At 31.2% G+C, this 19,237-nt stretch overlaps 1 protein-coding gene across 6 annotated transcripts in view; it reads right to left on the reverse strand.

Moving 5' to 3' along the window:
- The window catches only part of LOC127872807 (papilin-like), a 353,664-nt gene that overhangs the window by 322,365 nt on the left and 12,062 nt on the right, over nt 1–19,237 (reverse strand). The window contains exon 1 of one of the 6 annotated variants that reach the window (XM_052416219.1): nt 9,329–9,660. The exons of the other annotated variants lie outside the window; for them this stretch is intronic. The gene's annotated coding sequence lies outside the window, so the exon portion shown is untranslated. Of the gene's footprint in view, nt 1–9,328; nt 9,661–19,237 lie in introns of those variants that run through there. 6 annotated transcript variants of the gene reach the window in all.

A 19,237-nucleotide genomic window follows, 5' to 3' on the forward strand; every position in this document is an offset into this window, starting at 1 on the left:
TATTCTGACATTGATAGACTAGACAAGATGATTAGTAAAAAAATGCATCAAACATAATGTGTAACTTAAAGAAAAACAACAATCAACATGAAACTTATAAAAAATGATAATGTAAGCAGGGTATTCATTAAAACTCAAGACACAAACAATTTTTTTTGTCGCTTAAGTCAATAATAAGACTGGGAAATGATTACATTTTTGGAAAGATAGTAATACAATTATACTCAAATAATTTCTTTTCAGTAGGGACATTATAATTTTAAAAATGAAAAATGTATATAGGTCGAGTTTATCTTGAATCGTGTTATATTTGTGAAAGAATGTCTGCATCAAGCGGTAAAAATAGTGTGTTATCAAATCATGGTCATCATAAATAATTGTAATATAAAAAAGAAGAAAAAAGAAACATAAGAAATTAAGGATAGAAGATTATACCAAATTATAAATTTTATACTGAAAGAAATTAACATGAAACACACAACCTTTTAAATTGTGTAATATTTGTTTACAAGTAAGCTCTACTTTTATTTATTTAGTTAGTTTGTGAATATTTTAAAGTGTCTTTTGCTTTTGATGAGTGCAATACTATTTGTTCGTGAGTCACTTGCCATAAATAAAGGAAAAGGTGCCATCAAATGTTTTCTCTCCGGCTGGTGCCTCTGATGTGGCCCTCATTTTGTTGCGGTTTGGGGCCCCACAATTATCTGTCAAAGAACATTTCGCCGTCATGTTTCTTAATATCCATAGGTATTCAGTTGTAATGGATTTATTAATTTCAAAAACATAATTAATAATACTTCTTCAATTTTTGTTTGCATTTTTCTGACTTTTCGTAGAGAAACAATGATGAATGTGTTTTGAGGTTTATTTATATCGGTTACAGCTTTTAATGTATTTACCGAAAACTTTATTTATTGCTGTGAATGATGATCATTCGGTAAACCAATACTTTGTTAATTTGCAAACACAATCATTGTTTGAGACGTGATTGACCTCCATTGAAGCATGTTATATAGTATCCAACGAGACAAACGGGTTGCTAAACCCCATACGAAGCTAATGACATTTTTTATTATAACGAACAAACATGTTTTACTTTAAATAATACACTATGACAACACAGAGCAACATAAAGCGAATATTTGCTCCAACGCAAATTTCGGAAAACCGGTTCGGTATTTGTTCCCCTAAGTGCATAGTTCATTTAAAATCATAGCCCAATCTAGTTATATTACTTTCAAACGTCGTATAGCAGATTCAAAGAGCTCAATAACGGATGAGTCGACATCAAACATGGGAGGTCAGTTGAGGTGTAGTAAAACGAGATATGATTGTATCGTTTAGAGTAAAATGAGTACTATCATAGAGTATTACAATCGCGTCCTTTGCTAATACACGAAATCATTTTATTGTGCTAGAAATACTAGATATGGCGCATATCGGCATGATCTTAACATGCATGTCTTACTTTTTGAAACTTAGGTATTTTAAGGATCTTATCGAAGATATAATATACCAATTAAACATGCTGAGGTCATAGAGCGTTTTCAAATGTTTTTAAAACGTTTATTTTCTAAACAAAAATGCATATGGAGCATACATCCTTTGTGATTAACGAATCCATGTTACTGGTGGGTGAAATCTGTTATGCATGAACATTAAAACGTCTGCCAAGGAGAGCGATTATCCAGTGCCATTGCTGGTGTCCGAATTGTGCTGTTCTCAAAGCAACTTGCGTGGAAGGCAACATTTTTGCGAACGGGAATTGCATCATTATTGTATATATGTCAACCCTCGATTTTATATCAGGACTCTATGCGTGAACTATATTATACTATACAATTCCTTCGCGTATTACAGATGATAATAAATTTAAATAACAACATACGTCAATTATACCAGTGAATTTAAGCCGTTTGACATGTATTTTGAAAAAGTCATTTATAACATTCAGATTTAAACTGATAATATACATTCTTCCTTTGCAAGTTTTTCAATAGGTGCATTTAAGCATGGCGTCATGTGAATGTAAAACCATAAATCAATCGTGCAGCTTTTCGCTAATTCAAATTGTATTTTCGAAGGTGCATTTACCATCGTTTACATATTTTTCAGACCCCTTTAAAGAATTTCTGATCATGTCCAATTATTTGAAAAATGTAGCTCAGCGCTTTTAAGTCAACACTATTTATAGCCGAGATATCCTCTTCCACGATATGCTTATCATTATCATATTGATGCGTAATTATTCATGACTAAATGCAAAGATTATAATCAAGATAAAGAAGACTTAAGTATCTATTTTTTTTTAATGAATTAAGATTACTTTAAAGTGTAAAAAGTGTGTAATACACAATTATATAGTAAAATTCTCGCGTCGAAATGCACTTAAATTTCCTTATTTATTTTAAGTAATTTATGCACAGTAAACAATTTAGCAAATATCATAAATATTGCAAACGACGTAATTGTAAATATTTGGAAAAACAACGTCGTCAATTTTCAGCCCCATAAAGGTTTCCTCATTCGTTTTTTTTGAGACACAAACAACGAAAACGAAAGCATACAGACATATAAATGAAACGGTTGGTGGTACTACAGGCGGGTAATGCGAAAATTCACAAGCAGGGCAACATAAGATGATAGTTATCTCCAAATGAAAGGCATGGAAATAAGACTTTTAATGTAGACGTTTTCTTTAGTAGTGAAACACGCTGTTTAAATATGGTACATTTTTTGTATGTTGATAATATGAATGTATGTGAGTTGTTTGGCTACATAGAAAAAAATACTGCAAAAGTTTTTAAATTATATATTTTGTTGAAAGAGCTTAAAAGTACACGTAGGTCAGTATTATATCACATTTAGAAGACATTGATTTTGAATGTATGTCAATGTCGAAATCGACATCCCTGATACATCATCTATAAGTAAGTAACATGAAGAATAGGAAAATGTAGTATGTGAAAACGAATACCTTAAAGTTGAATATGTATACATACTTGTATGTGCTTCATTTGCATGATCAAATAATGACATGTCACAAATGAGCTTTCTTTGAGGTTAAGCACGCGAAAATTGCACTGCGATGTCAAATAACAATTATCTTACTATATAAAAAATATCTGACTAGTTCAAAAATCGCATAATCACGCGAATATTGTGACGGTAAATGATATTTTGTACACTGTATGAATCGATGTATAACATTCGTGGATAAGGAATTGCCTTATGTCTTGTTATACTATTCCTTATTTTAACCTTGGATAATCAATACGCGGATATCCACAATTTCGTGTAAAAATATCAACGTTACTTATATTTTGTTTACGCATAAATTAACCTTCTTATTAAGAAATCATTTGAGATGGATAAGCAATATTTGGTGTAAGAAACGCAAACATTTTGACGTGACCCTATCATAACATAATTTCAACTTGATATGTACACCCGTTTTCAATCAGAAACAGACTGGGTCCGTTTGTACTCAAATGAAATTTAATTAAAAAACACACTCTAGGATATTAACATTTAAAAGAGTTCTATACCCTAGAAGAAAAAGCTGTTCACTGAAAATATACAAGCGGATTTTAAACTAACTTACAATTTTAGAAATGACATTGCTAAAATCAAGCGCTAGATTGCAGTATATTGGAAAGAATAAAAATAACGGATTTGAAAATATCGCTCAATAATGGCGTCAAAGTAAAACATGAAAAAGGCCATACCAAAATGATCTGAAAGTTTTATATAACCAGGCATGACCCATGTAAAATTCCTTATTTCAATCATACAAATACTTTTTTTTTCAATTAAATATATTAACGTTATTTAGATCCATATAGTTGAAACTTCTCGTTTAAGTCAATACGTTACGAACCATAGTTGTCGGTATCTCAGTTCAAATGTACCAGTGATGGAGCGTGTATAGGCTGGCAATTAATGTACATGCTGTTCGATTTAAAATAATGTTGAATTCCATCTGAACGTGTATCTTTTAATAAAATTTGTTAAGTCAAAATGAGTAATTGTCACGTTGGGTACTTATATTTTATCCTGCGGGGGACAATATAATATTTCATAGTCGATTACTTTGTGACTGTTTGCTTATAGACCATTAAGTTTTAAATGAAAGCATTATTTGGAAGGATACAAAAGCTCTAAGGTAAATTGGTGGACTACAAGGACATACACGTAATTATGTGTGAACGTTCCATCATTAGCCGTTTTTCAGCATCAAATCATGCTTACATTATAAATAAGTACAGTTACAGATAGGGATTTATAACAATTTAAACATACATATGGAATAAAAATAGGTTTACAAAGGAATTGTCAAAAACATATTGCAAACATATCTGCAGACTGCATTGGATAGGTGACAACTTTGATACGTTATGTTCTCCAACTGAAGTAAACCACATGACAAAGAAATCGTACAGCCTTTATGTGGCAGTGCGCATCATGGAATTGCCAGTTTGATCATCGCGTTCATAATCATAACACAACTAAAATAAATTAAACCGTGTATTAAAACATTTTATCGGTTTTTATTTCTTAACAATTTTAAATGTGATAAGCTTTTAGTATTTCTTTTTGAAAATTATGTTAGTTATTTTAAAATTTTGACACACACCGACATATGCATCGAAATACCTCTATAACAATGGTATTAAAGACATAGCGAAGCTTTCTTTAGAAACAAACTGGTCACCTCTCATACACGTTCAGCACGTTTGAAAGGTTAATATTCCTCAAACACATTCTGCAAATACTGCGCTTCTTTCACTTGACGTTTCATCGAACTAAATATTTCTTTTAAATAACAATGGTTTTCTCATTTTATAGTTAGACCTGTTCATCCTTTTTGTTCGATTATTGAGTTTACTTTCCAATTAAGCTCAGAGATTGTGATGACATTTATTGAAGTGTTGTTTATTAACATATTGTTACAAAATGAAATATGATAATAACTATTGTATCAAGTTACTAAGTTATACTCACGTACTATTGATGTCCCTTAACTCGATTTCCCTCACACAATTTTTGAGTTTTACAAGCCAAAAAAAACTAATCCGCTTGTGCAATGACAACACGAGAGCTTACGAAAATGTGTTCACTATAAACAAGTTAAGCTCCTTTCAGAATTGGTATTCTCGAAACACATCCCACATAATAAAGACCGGGTACTTCATTTAGCTGTCTTAGAAATACATTATTAACTAATTAATTTTCAGATGCTACCAAGCTAAATACGTGGCTATGTAATTTAAGAGGCGTACTAAACGTTAATATACTCAATATATGTTGTTTAAAATGACATATATACAATCTCCAACAAACACATTTATATTTACTGATCCTCACAAGAAGATTTATGCAATATGATTCCATCAATAATTTGAACTGAATGCAATTATTAAATGCCTATATATACATGCAAGTGTAGCATTATTTCGCACTCAGATATACTGTTACATATTTAGAGTTATGTCATCGCAACATGCAACACATATTCGAAGAAATATGTTCTTCGCGATTTCATTTGTTATTGTCACATAAAAAATGATGTATGTCATGATCTGTGTGTCTAAAAGACAAGTCTCCGGCACTTTGAGCTAGTTTTATGCCATTTAGAGACATTTTGATCGCAGTTGTCTGGTATTTGAGTCAGCTGTATTTGTCTGTGACCATTGATTTCAACTTAAAGTATCTTATATTATGAAAACTGAAATATACGTCAAAGTTTTTTAACATTTCACCTGGGTCTTTAAGTTACTATATCTTAAAACTGTAATGTATCTCTTATTTTTTTATGAAAGTTATACAATAGATTTACAATACATGAATTTATATAATAATTTGATGTTTGCATATACAAAATTCGTTATAAATGGCAATGTGTACCACATTTCATTCGATCGTATGGCCGTTTTTTCTACATGTGTATCTGATATATTATGTAGTCAGAACGTCAAATCACAGAATGTATTCCAAATGAATATCAGTTATAGGCCTTCAAAATCCCAATAGCTTGACTTAATACTGTACACGTGTGTTTGAAAATCTGGTATCCTTTAAAATATTTGACATAAATATCAATGACTCGTTTACCGTGAACACAGAGACAGTTTTTAAACCTAATAAATACAAGGTCCGTCTCTGTATGAAGTTCTTTTACATTAAATGTAATTTAATAAATCTTAAATTGACATTTAAGAATATAAGAGCATGTGTTGTATTTTACGGCAAACTGTGTCTTATTTACGATTTGCATTTTACAACGTCAATGTTAGAAACGCATATAAAAAAGGTACTAAAATATTACGATAAATATATAACCAAAAAACTATTTTGAACAAGAGTGATCTGAGTAAAACATGCAAGTTATTTAAGTAAACTTTGTTTTCTGGTGCGCTCCCAAACTCATACACGAAACATTTTCAAATCAGCACCGTCAAAGAAATAAAATATCTGCATATAAAGCCAACGAAATGTACAAAGTGTCAAACATAATGGAAAGTGTTGTTTACTCTAAAAAACTCGTTAGTTTTAAGATTGAAGCTTAACCTGTCACCTAAGTTATTTGAATTTATGAAATATGTACGCATGTGTTGATACAAACTGTTGCAATAACAAATCGAAAGACTTACGGGTTTACCATTGCACATCTTATATATATGCATAACAAATTGCAAACGGTGCGGTTTAAATTTTGCTGAGTGCATGCACAAATAATAGCCTGCATACCTTAATTTATGTGCCTTATGTAAATTTCATAACCATTTGTATGCACTGTACCGCATACTTTGCAATAAATGTGTATTGTTAACCAACGATGGAAACGATTCAATATGTTATTGAATGTCTCTACAATTTTCACAGTTTATGACAGCATTTAAACGTAAGTTAAGCTATTAAAGACAATACAATTTTACCATTATATATTATGAACTACAAGTCGGCGAACACGTAATCAACACGTTATTAGCAGTGTTTATGTTAGCACATATGGAATATAGAACACAGTTGCAAGGTGAAGAGTGTTGTGACTTATTTCAACAGGCATGGCAGATAGCCGTTGTGTTTGGGATGAAATATAAAGCTAGCAGTATTTTAAATACACTGTTTCATTTTCTGTCAAGCATTTTTTGCTGTTGTTGTAAGTTTGAGTAATGTTTTGGGATCGCCTAGTATGCGTAAGGATTTCAACGCATTTTAGAATATACATGGACATATATGTTTAACATGAAAGTTAATGTCAAACATACTATTTGTTATATAAAGCGACAATAAATTGATAATAATCACATAACATTTCTGTTTTAGTTGATCTGAAAAACGGCATCCATATAGCCCAAGTTCGCCTAATAGTGATTGCAATTTTCATTAACGTCCATAGTGTATGGCTCTGTAGTGTCCGACAACGGTGTTCTACGATTCAATATAAACCTCTGGCTGCGACTGGATTTGCAGACTCCATGTGATATTATGGTTTACAATTCTTAAGTTCAAAGCATTATTTCGATACTGAATCTGCCGTTGAAATTGAACAAACAGGGTCATAATTATAAAGTTCACATTCTTTTGAAAAGACTTGCGCAAATACTGCACTTTTTCGACTACTTCATTTTAATTATTTAAAAATCTGCTTTATACTGACATTACGAATGCGTCGTCTTGAAAATAATGTTTATTATGTAGAGTGTTCAAATAGCCGAGTTTGCACACTACGTTTATCGACACTATAATTGGCGACATAAAATTTCCCCAAGCTATGAATATAGATGAATATAGATATTTTATTATTTAAATTGCTCTAAATTATGTCTTAATGTCTTCACCGCGACATAGACTGACTGTTACGAGCAATCTTTAAAACTGTCGTTTACGTAAACCAACTTAAATTAATTGAGCAGAAAATGAGCGATAACGCGTTTACTTACTATGTTGTTGATAATCAGTTAAACTTTATATTTGAAGCCAAACATTCCATTTTGATTGACCAGAAGTCATCCAAATCCGAATGTTTATTCGCTGATACACTTCAAAGCCACAATCAAAATCAGTATCAAACCGCATGTTTTGTCATAAATAACAACCGCAAATCACAACACATTATGCAGTAAGAAATACAGCAGTATTCCTTTTTATTAGTTTTGCTTTTTATGTTGAAAAAAACACTGTTTTCTAATTTAAGGGAATGTGTTAAGGTGTTCAGTATAAGTTTAATTTTAGTGATGACACCATTTATACTAATAACATATACGACCTATTAAAGGAGATATTGAAACCGACATAGCATATACAGATACTATTCTGGTACCAACTATTTGCACAAGTATTATTAGTGAAGGTCTTGCATCCATCGGATACATTTGCTCTTCAAAGTAAATTGCTCTCCATCAATGGTTAAACAGAACAAAGCATTTTTGTTAATATGATGTTGAATTTTTCGTGTATTTGTTTATTTTGTTTTAATGCAAACTCAATTTACTGACGTAGATATAATATTTTAGATATTGGAATCGCCAATAGTTATCGAGCGCTTTTCTGCTTTTTTAAGTAGAAAAATGAATCGTTCTCAATAATTTATCTGGAACATATGTACGATAACATTTTGAGAGCTTTTTGGATTTATACACTCTTTGACTGACCAAAAGCATGGCATTTTTTTCGAGTAAATTACACATCCAACAAAAAATAACGTCTCAACAACAAACACTGGTCTGTGATTTTATCAGTAGGTTTTATTATGTTCATATCATATAACACGTACCGTCTAGTCTAAACAAAAAACACTAAACAATTCGAGTTGTCTGCTTGTTAACTTCACTCACCTTTAAAATGACATTATTTAAGTGTTTGATATTCTTGAGCATGCACCGTGTTTGATAATTACATGAACTTTATTTTCAATGTTCATAACAACCTGATAATATATTTTCAATACTTTTGACTGTATTCTTATAGGATCTGTTTAACGTTTCAAGATGAACTATTTTTTATTATTCTTGTTTAATTTTTTTCTCGAAATGTGTTAAAAAATACAATAAAATGTCGAGTGTGTAAATATGTTGCCCTTTGTCTACTTTATTTTGTCTAAGTATACATATGTCTATTAAAATAAAAACCATAATGTCATATTATTTCACCAATATCTCTGGATTATTACATAAGGATGCACAATACTTTCGTAAATTAATATGCACATTCGACGAGATAGCAATCGTGGACGAAGATAGCGAAAATGATAATTTATTATTTAAATCGTCCTTGGTTGTATTTAACATGAAATGTATGGATACATTTTTGCTATAAAACATACCTATTTCGACTCCCAGTCAATTAAAGGCAGGAATATTTCTTCCTGACAATTAGAAATCTTAATCCAAAATGTGTTCCTTCGTGACACAGAATCACTACACACAATATGAAAAAATCAAACTTCCATATTTAGTTTATTCGAAACAAAAAACTTTAAACACATACAACCTTTTTGGTGTATCAGTCTCCTAATAAAGTATTTCACTTATGTCGCAATTATATAAACACTAATTATATGCTGCTGACACCGCATTAAGAAGGTTATTTTGTTATTTATTGATTGAAGTAGGCCTCGATTATATTTACAGCGAGAATTGTCACAATAGCGATGAAAGAATAGAACGAAATGATGAGCCACTGTAATCAGTGTAGACAATTTATACGGTCTATTTCAGACGATTTAACGACTGCATGTGCAAGTTATGTATACACGTGAACAAAGCGTGTACTATACATTACACAATCACCGCTTGCATCGATTCAGACACTAGATTTACGTTTATGAATGTTTGACTAACATGTTTTCGTATGTTGTTATGAGTTCGCCGTATAATTTAACGTATACAATTATATCAGTGTATCGAAACGTTGTTCGTTTGTTTTTCACAAATGAAACAGAAATGTAACACTTAGAAAGTGAATATACCTCACAAACAATCAAATGAACCATGAAGAAAACTTGAGCCGTCGCTAAAAACAGTTAATACCAAACATATAGAGAGGGGGGGGGAAACAAGTTTACATGCGCTTGAATATCCCAGTTTGGCTATATTAAGAAACAATTAATTTTTGAGTTAATGATGATGAAAATACAGCATCGCTATGCCCTTCTATTTATGCAAATGCTGCATGATTATAGGACCTCCTGGCCGGCAATATACCTGCGATATTAACGTTGTTTAATGTAAACTGATTCAACAGAATCGAAATCTGAGACATGTCTTTTCATGTTTTTAAAAAGCAAAACACTATACTTTCCTGTATTGTATTTCATATTGTTAAATAAAATATTTACGTATCTAAACAATACCTTCTCTTCTGAGTATGTTTCTTGGGTTTATGTAAACGGATATCATATGACATTATGAGCTTAGACGACAAACATGATCATGTGTTCTTATAGAGATATACTAGTGATATACTAATAAGACCATATTTACCTTGAAATCATATTGGAAAAGTCCGATTCTATTGTCGAATGACCATTATATTACATACAATAAAAACAAGTGCAATTTGCACCCGTAGTTTATATAATCGACGTATGCTATGTAATTTTATGAATAACTGAAAACCTGATTTTATAACCTTTCGCAGACTATCATAAATACTTTTAATATCAATTTATTTTGTAATATAAATGTTATTCTTTTTATATTTATTACAAATAAAATTTAAATGGTCTTAATAACTAAAAGGCAACCTTAAAAGCAACCTTTAAACGTGTTTTGCAAAACAAAAGCAATGTTGATATATGCGGTAAAACATACAAAGAAACCCGCGCGTCTAATGGACGGTTACACGCTATGAAAGTGGTGTCTTATTAATGACTATTCAATGAACGCATGACCTTGCGTTACCTCTAAGAATTAACAAAGAACAGTTAAGCATAACACCAGACAAAGCATGCAATGCAAACCTTTAAGTTTTGTCCTTGGATTTTCCAGGCCCACTTTAACGCCCATCCACAGAGAATGAAACTAATACCCGATAAATTTTCATTATACGGCACTGCCATCACCAAGATTTGCATTATAAAACTTGCATTTTGACATGTATTATTGTTTTAGTAACTATTGTTACATTATCTAAATTCCAAAGCGGGTTGTCCTACAAGGAATACTGTTTCTTAAATATTGTTTTAGTAATATTTTTTTACTCACGTTATACAGGTAAATAAGTCAATACATTTCAACACTTGAGCCTCGACATTTATATTAGGTCTTTACATTAAGTGAACCTACATATGTATCAAAATCTTATCACATATTAATTAAATTATGCAGCAAGTTTTTTTAAGAATTACTAGTGTTATATTCAGAAAATTAAAAACAGATCCAGAAGTATCATCTACACTCAGAAACAAGCAATGTCCTTTATTTGTTACGAAATATTGAGTTTAGTACGACGCTATTTTCCCATCAGCGAGTCGCTTCTTTTCGGGATTACAAGTACAACACAAGTACACTAAGACCGTACGTGGGAAATGTATTCTATGACAAGAAAAGGACATGAGTATCAGGTTGCAAATCTCGACCACTTTGTGAGGATATAAATGAGGAATGATTTGATACGTGGTCTATGGATAAACGCACAACTTTCTTAACATGAAAGAAAAAAAGCACAAACTGATTTGTATTCATACAGTATTAACAAATTAAATAAATATATGAGAAACATGTTTAACGACAAGTGTTATTCGGAATTTGACATCTATTGAGACACGGGAATGCTTAAGTTCCTAAAACGTAAAAAGAAGTTTAGAAATAGACTCCATTTTGTCAGACAGTGACAACTGTTCTTATTTAAACACAGTCCCGTATGCGCATACCCAGCTAATGTATTATGTTTGTATTGAAATATTTATTGGCTTTATAAAAACTGATGTTGATGAATCCAAGGGATTTCATTCTTTCAGACTTTATACACAAATCAATGTATGTGCAACGGTTTGCAATTGTTTTGGTATTCTTTCGAACAGTCCATTAAAGATGAATCTGCTGCACTTCTTAGACACCAATGCGTTGTTAGCCTTACAAAAGAATTGCTATATTTTAAATTGTGTGAATTCTCTCAAACAAACCATGCATAATGCACCACTTTCTCTTAAATTATAGCTTGTAATCTATACAAAACAGCTGACTGATGTGACATTTCACACATTATAATCTTGGTAGATGCACACTGCCTCGATAAACTTAAGGGGTGTTGCGGCAGTTTATTTAACCGAGGATATATTTATAGCAACACCGATGATGCTATTATCACGACTCAATATTTTTGTTATCAGTATCATCAGAAATGACCGAGTTGATTCATTATACAATTGTCAGTGGTTTGATTCCAGGCGGGGTTAACTTTTTTTTTTACTTTTTTTTCTTTCTTTAATTTCATACTTGTTTTATACCGGAGCTCTTTAGTCCTGTTGTTTACATTTATCAATTTTAAGCATTTAAACACAAACTTCCAAACATGCCGAAATCTGTGAACATGTAAGTTATTAATGATTAAGGCCGAGTTTGATACTGTATGGTATTATGTTTGTGATTAAATATTGTTTTTTATTAATTTCTTTTGGTAAGCTGTTGTGATCCCAGTTAAGATTGTAAACAATTTCTAATGTTTATGCATATTTCTGACAATCTATGTACCGGTACTTGGGGTTTGTCTTATTGTTGTTTTTTTTAATGAAATTTGACGTCTAGACGGTAGGGATAATCAAAACAAAATATCTCTGTTAAAAGTGCGGTGACCCCCTTTTTTATTTTTGTTTCATGATAACAATACATAGATGAACATATTTGAGAAGTTTCGCAAAAAGTTATTAGATAGAACTTTTTTTAAATTCCATTTTTGTGGTAAAAATTAGTAAAAAAATGACGTTTTTTGGGTGACATAAAAATTATAAAAATTAAATTTCTTAAAAGTTAACTTGTGTTCTCCATTTTTTTTTGGTTGTTTGTGGTTAACTTAAATGGTATATGATATATATTAGCTTATATAAACTCTACATGTTTCCAATTTCATAGGTTATTAATCATTATTATGCAATTAGAGATTTTTCAGTTTTAATGAAAAAGTACATATTATATAATGGTGAATAAAATCCAAACAAAGCCGGTGACCCTTTGTTTTTATTGCATTTTTCATTTAGTATTTGTGTGTAGTACTTGAATAAAAATTTTGAGCAAAAGTTATTAGATGGAAAAAAATCATCAAAACTGCAGCAACACCCCTTAAAGCTTGTATATTGACGTAAATTTACTCCAGTGGCTGTGAAAGAGAATACGCTTTTGAATATGTCTTAAATAATTAACTTGTTTAGTTACTTTAAGTTTAGTCGATGTTACAATATTGTCATTTGTCTGTCACCGGTTTACTTATAATAATTTTATGTACAATCGGATACACAAAATGCAGTGATGCAATTAACCCATAGACCAATATTTGATCGATAGCATTTTTCATAACACTTTAACCACACGACATTCTGTAAATAAAAGCTCAAAGACTACATGTGCATGCTGTTAGTCATGTTTAAAACAATGAATGTTTTACATCAACGATATTTCCTTATAAACAACAGGAAAGACCTGGTTGTATTGCTTTGTACTAAGCTATTTTGTTTTGGGCTATATGATGCAAATATTGTGGTGATATTAATAATGAAGTGTATACGAATGTGCATGTTTACAACTTTTTACTATGAAAACAATCCAGTTAAGACGAGGCTTGTGAGTGAAACATTATACATTATACCGCGTTGTTTGATTGTCAATACTTTCACGTATGTATGTATAACAAAAGAAAAGGAATGGTTACATAAATTTGAGTTAGTAAAACAGTGCAACAGTCCTTATAACAATGACTGCATTATATAATAATTGAACAAAAAAATAGTTTTACATTTTACCTGACACATTTATAAACTAGTCACAGTCAGAAGATTACAGTTGTACAAACATTTTACGTCGTTTTCATTCATAAATATTTTGCAAATTACGTCACTTTCATTGGGAACAACACTCATAGAAACGTAATGACGTCACATGTGTTAATTCTTCTGAAAAGCTGACATGCTATAAATGTTTTCTTAATTACGTTTCTTAACAAACAAATTCTTAGCAGGCGTAATCATGCCACTTTTCACCAAATATACAATTTGTTGTTTCATTACATTTATATACGTGCTACTTTTTTTACATTTCTTTAAGAGCGGGATTTAAGCACGTGCATTTTACTGCAATATTTTCTCTATTTATTCGGAACTATTTTCGAAACATTAAGCTCCGCCCATAATTTATTGCAGAATAACCCACACTTTATTTTCTTCTTTGTCTATAGCAAACTAGTCGCGTGCAGTGTTAGAATCAATATCAGTAGATATTGGCGCCGAATTCATGGGTGCGTTCGGTGAGGTCCTAGCTTAGTCGTGACCGATCTGCATCGTTCGTAGTACAGTCGCAGTAGATTCTTACACATCGTAGTGAAGTTGCGACCATATTAGCAAGACTTCAACCGAACCCCACGATTCGTCGTAACTCAATCGAACCACTGTCGTAACTGAATCGCATACTCTTCCCGATTCAATAAATGTGAGAAATCGTAGCGAATCGTGGGCTTGTTTTCGTAGTGGAATATGGCCATTACCCGCTAAACTCAAGACCACACCATTTTTTTAATCGTTTAGTAACAACGAAATCGCTGGAAAGGACAGCTATTATTCAAAATTCGCACACGTGAGTCTTGTAAGTTTATTAGGTTGGATTGACGTGGCTCACTACGGAACCACACATAATGCAGCCTCTGGCTCGGAGAGGACCTCATAAACTTAAATTAGAAATTTATAAACAGAAATTAATGGGCGATGTATAACTGCTACTGGATAACGAGGTCCAGCAAATGAAAATGCACAATTTACATTTTTACAACAAAAAGTGACTTGATGAGACAAGACGATAAACGCAGTCTTTACTTGTGCAGGTGTTGCAACATACGAATAAGTAAACAACAAAATAGACAAGCCACACATTTGCAAATGTGTTTTGCTATTGTTGCGGATAAACATGACATTCAAATGACTCTCTTGTCTAGTGATAATAGAGTGTTGATTATGTAAAGTAGGTGATATGTCTGGTGTTAGTTTTAAAGGGATCTTTTCACGCTTTGGTAAATTGACAAAATTGAAAAAAGTTGTTTCAGATTCGTAAGTGTTCGTTTTAGTTATGATATTTGTGAGGAAACAGTAATACTGAACATTAACCATGCTCTAATATAGCCATTATATGCATCTTTTGACGATTTTAAAACCTAAAAATTATAAAGCGTTGCAACGCGAAACGATTGAATAATTTGGAGAGTTCTGTTTTTGTCGTTAAATTTTGTGAAACTACGAAGATTGCTTATATAAGGTATAAAATACGTCATGAATGTGTACTCGGCGGAATAGCTCAGTAGGCTAAAGCGTTTTTACTTCAGGACTCTGGCAGAACTCCAGGGGTCACTGGTTCGAAACCTGCTCCGGGCAATGTTCTTTTCCTTTTTTAATTTTTTTCTTGATTTTTTACTGGAGCTTTTACGATCCAATGTTTACATTTATCAATATAAAGCATTTAATGAATAAGTTAAAAAAATGCCAAAATCTGTGAAAAGGCCCCTTTAAGAGCGGAAATTTTATATCAACGTAATGCAATACATGCACGAGACTACTTTGTTTTTTTAAATACATGTATTTGTTTTTAAATGTCAGATCACACGAGTATTTTCCCACTGCAAAAACAGTGTGGGAGATTTAATCATAAATCACATATCTTACTGGTTTATGTACATTCCGTTGTTCCGTATACTATGTTAATACCTTAACATAATCAAAGCGCTGAAGGCACTGAGGTTGTTCGCTGTTTTCGTCCTTGATTAGCATGTGCGCATTGCACAGGCTAATCAGTGTGCAAAGGCTAATCTTATTTTCCCTGAAAGCAGCCAATATGTACAGATTTCAATGATAAACACTAGACTGGCCAATGTCGTCTTACAAGCTGGTATATACACTTACTGCAGAAGTATAGCAGAAGCATTTGTCGTCTGCAGTGCAGACAGGCAGCGGTAATCGCTCATAGCATTATGAGATGCGGTTCTTACCGTAGCTAAGGCTTCTTAGCACATACTGATTTGCAAAATATACTCTGTTAATAAAGTCGGCCGCTATCGCGACCAACTAATAATACGCTTATAGCCATCGTTTGTCATTACACGTGTTTATATTAAAATCAAACCATAATATTGTTTTGCACCTTCCTTTGAAACGTAAACAGATACCTTTCACTGACGTGATATATTACAAGAACTGTTTTAAAGTGTATGCGTGCACGATAAATATATTTCAGGTGTGCGATTAATGTAATATCGTTAATAATGAAATGTTAATATTAACAGCGTTACTATTTTAACGAGTAGGTATACGTATATAAACCGTTCAAAGGGTGTTGAACCCAGTTGTATTCATGTGTGTGTATTTGTTGTGTAAATATGTGTGTTTTCTAGCGCATTGGTTTTGTGTCGCACTGTTTGTTAATTGGTTATTGTCGTAAAATAATTAATAAAGAACCATATGTTATAATAATGTTTCTTTGTTGCTGGGACTGCTGAATGTCCGTTTTGAGTATGTACCCTTTGATACAATATGTGATACAACGCTACCATGTTTGCTAGTTTGTTTAATGTATTATATATAGTTTACTTACTTTACTTTTACTTTTTGTGCGATGAATTATAAGCTAATTGTGGGGTCATGTGCGATTTAAAACCGGTTTTATCACAAAATGTTGTTTATTTCCCGTTCCAAAGCAATGATTTTTAGTTATATTCCCGTCTATATTTCTAAACAGGAAATTAGAACATTAACAACATTTTTTCAACATCGCAATTAATGTTAAATATTAAGAAACCATACACATTATCTGTATGGTTTTTTAAACAGTGATTTATGCTTAAAAATAAATCATGATTATTGTGAATATGTACTAATATTATCATGGTATAATGTTGAATATTTCTGACTTAATTTAAATAAAAGTATGAAACAACAAAGTCAATTTCCATCAAAATATTTGTACATCCATTTTTAATTGAAAGGACACAGGTTGAAACAATATTAAAAGCTTTGATCGAATAAGTTTGGAAACTGGCTTCATTTTTTTTTAAATTGCATTTTGAACATCTATGTTCTAAAACGCTGGAGACACATGGAATATATATTGTGTATTGGATTTTCTTCAACTTACAGACATATATTGCTTGCCTTACGAAGGTTACAAAATATTATCTTTAGGAAAGGTTTTGTTTGTAAAAAAGGAGTGAATAAAACGTGCGTAATTTCGACGATTCTTAGTTTTTCGATGCGTTCCTTATGCCATAAGTTATGGTGAGGTTCGGAGTTTGTGTCACAACATCAACGATATTCTGTTCAAATTAATATAAACATATGCATGGCTTGTGTGGTAGTTAATGTTCATAAGCAATTAATATTATTACTTTAATTATAACAGTGACAATATATAGATTATAACTATATTACACGTATATAACAACTACTCTGTAACAGTTTATCCTTATATCGGGTTTCGGCAGTGTAATCATTATAATCAGATAAGTTAAGATATGCTATAGTGTTGCCTCTACGGTTTAAAGCATCTTTTTCAATGCTAATCGAATATGAGGATTGAAAACTGTATCTTCAGACAATATCTCGTTTATAAATTTTCGCAAGTTTATACCGATACCGAACCGCTGTTGACATCACGCCAAGAGCGACATACTAATTAAGTTAAAATTCTTTCAAGCATCGTGAAAATAATGTACTCTTCGACTCATTTATTCAATCTGTGTAAACAACTTCTTTAAAAGATATTACATGTATGTTGCCTTGCATGGAGAACCATGTTCATATGAGATTTTTTAAATAGCTGAGATTGCACAATACTTTTATCATCTAAACGCTATAATTAACGACATTAAACTCCATATATGTATGTATGTATGAGTGTGTATATGTATGTGTGTATATGTATATATGTGTTTATGTATATATGTGTATATATGTATATATATATGTATGTGTGTATGTATGTATATATATATATATATATATATATATATATATATATATATATATATATATATATATATATATATATATATATGTATATATATGTGTATATGCGTATACGTGAATTTATGTGTATTATATCTATATAATAATATATACACAGCGTATAATTCATAATATGTAGCGACTTCCGAGTATTGGCGCGTAACGTCATGTATGTGTGTATATGTATATATGTGTTTATGTATATATGTGTATATATGTATATATATATGTATGTGTGTATGTATGTATATATATATATATATATATATATATATATATATATATATATATATATATATATATATATATATATATATATATATATATATATATATATATATATATATATATATATGTATATATATGTGTATATGCGTATACGTGAATTTATGTGTATTATATCTATATAATAATATATACACAGCGTATAATTCATAATATGTAGCGACTTCCGAGTATTGGCGCGTAACGTCACGTTCATGTCGGGTAACGTTACGTCATTTATTTATATTTTTGTTTTTACTTCCGTTATGATTGACAGAAGAAAACGCTATGTAAAGTTGTCGTAATAATCGTTTACTGAAGAAGGCCTTTGGCCGAAATATTTAATAAAAGAGTAAATGTATGAAGTTTTAATAATTTCCTCCCTCTGGAGATCCAATACATAGAGGATTTAATAATAGTTTGAAAAAATTAATTTTAAATCAGTTATATTCAATCCATTATATGTTTATAGATCAATGAAACAACTATACATTTTCTGTATTGTATCTGACATTTGTCGTGATTCTGTAAATACATTTCGAATTAAAACGTGTATAATTAACGTTTAACGCGATCATGAGTGTAAAGAAAACGAATTATTTCGAACCTGCCATTGTAAACGTTATAGGGACTATGGTATATAAACAACATAATAGCCGTACGATATCTATGAGCCTCGCTTTATTGCGTGCTTTCTCATTTTGCATATTTAATAAACTTTTCAAACAGAAATTACAGAACCACATCGCTGCACATACTATATTTGAAAATTCATTC

This window comes from Dreissena polymorpha, chromosome 3 (assembly GCF_020536995.1).
Source record: "Dreissena polymorpha isolate Duluth1 chromosome 3, UMN_Dpol_1.0, whole genome shotgun sequence".
Classification (NCBI taxonomy): Eukaryota; Metazoa; Mollusca; class Bivalvia; order Myida; family Dreissenidae; genus Dreissena; species Dreissena polymorpha.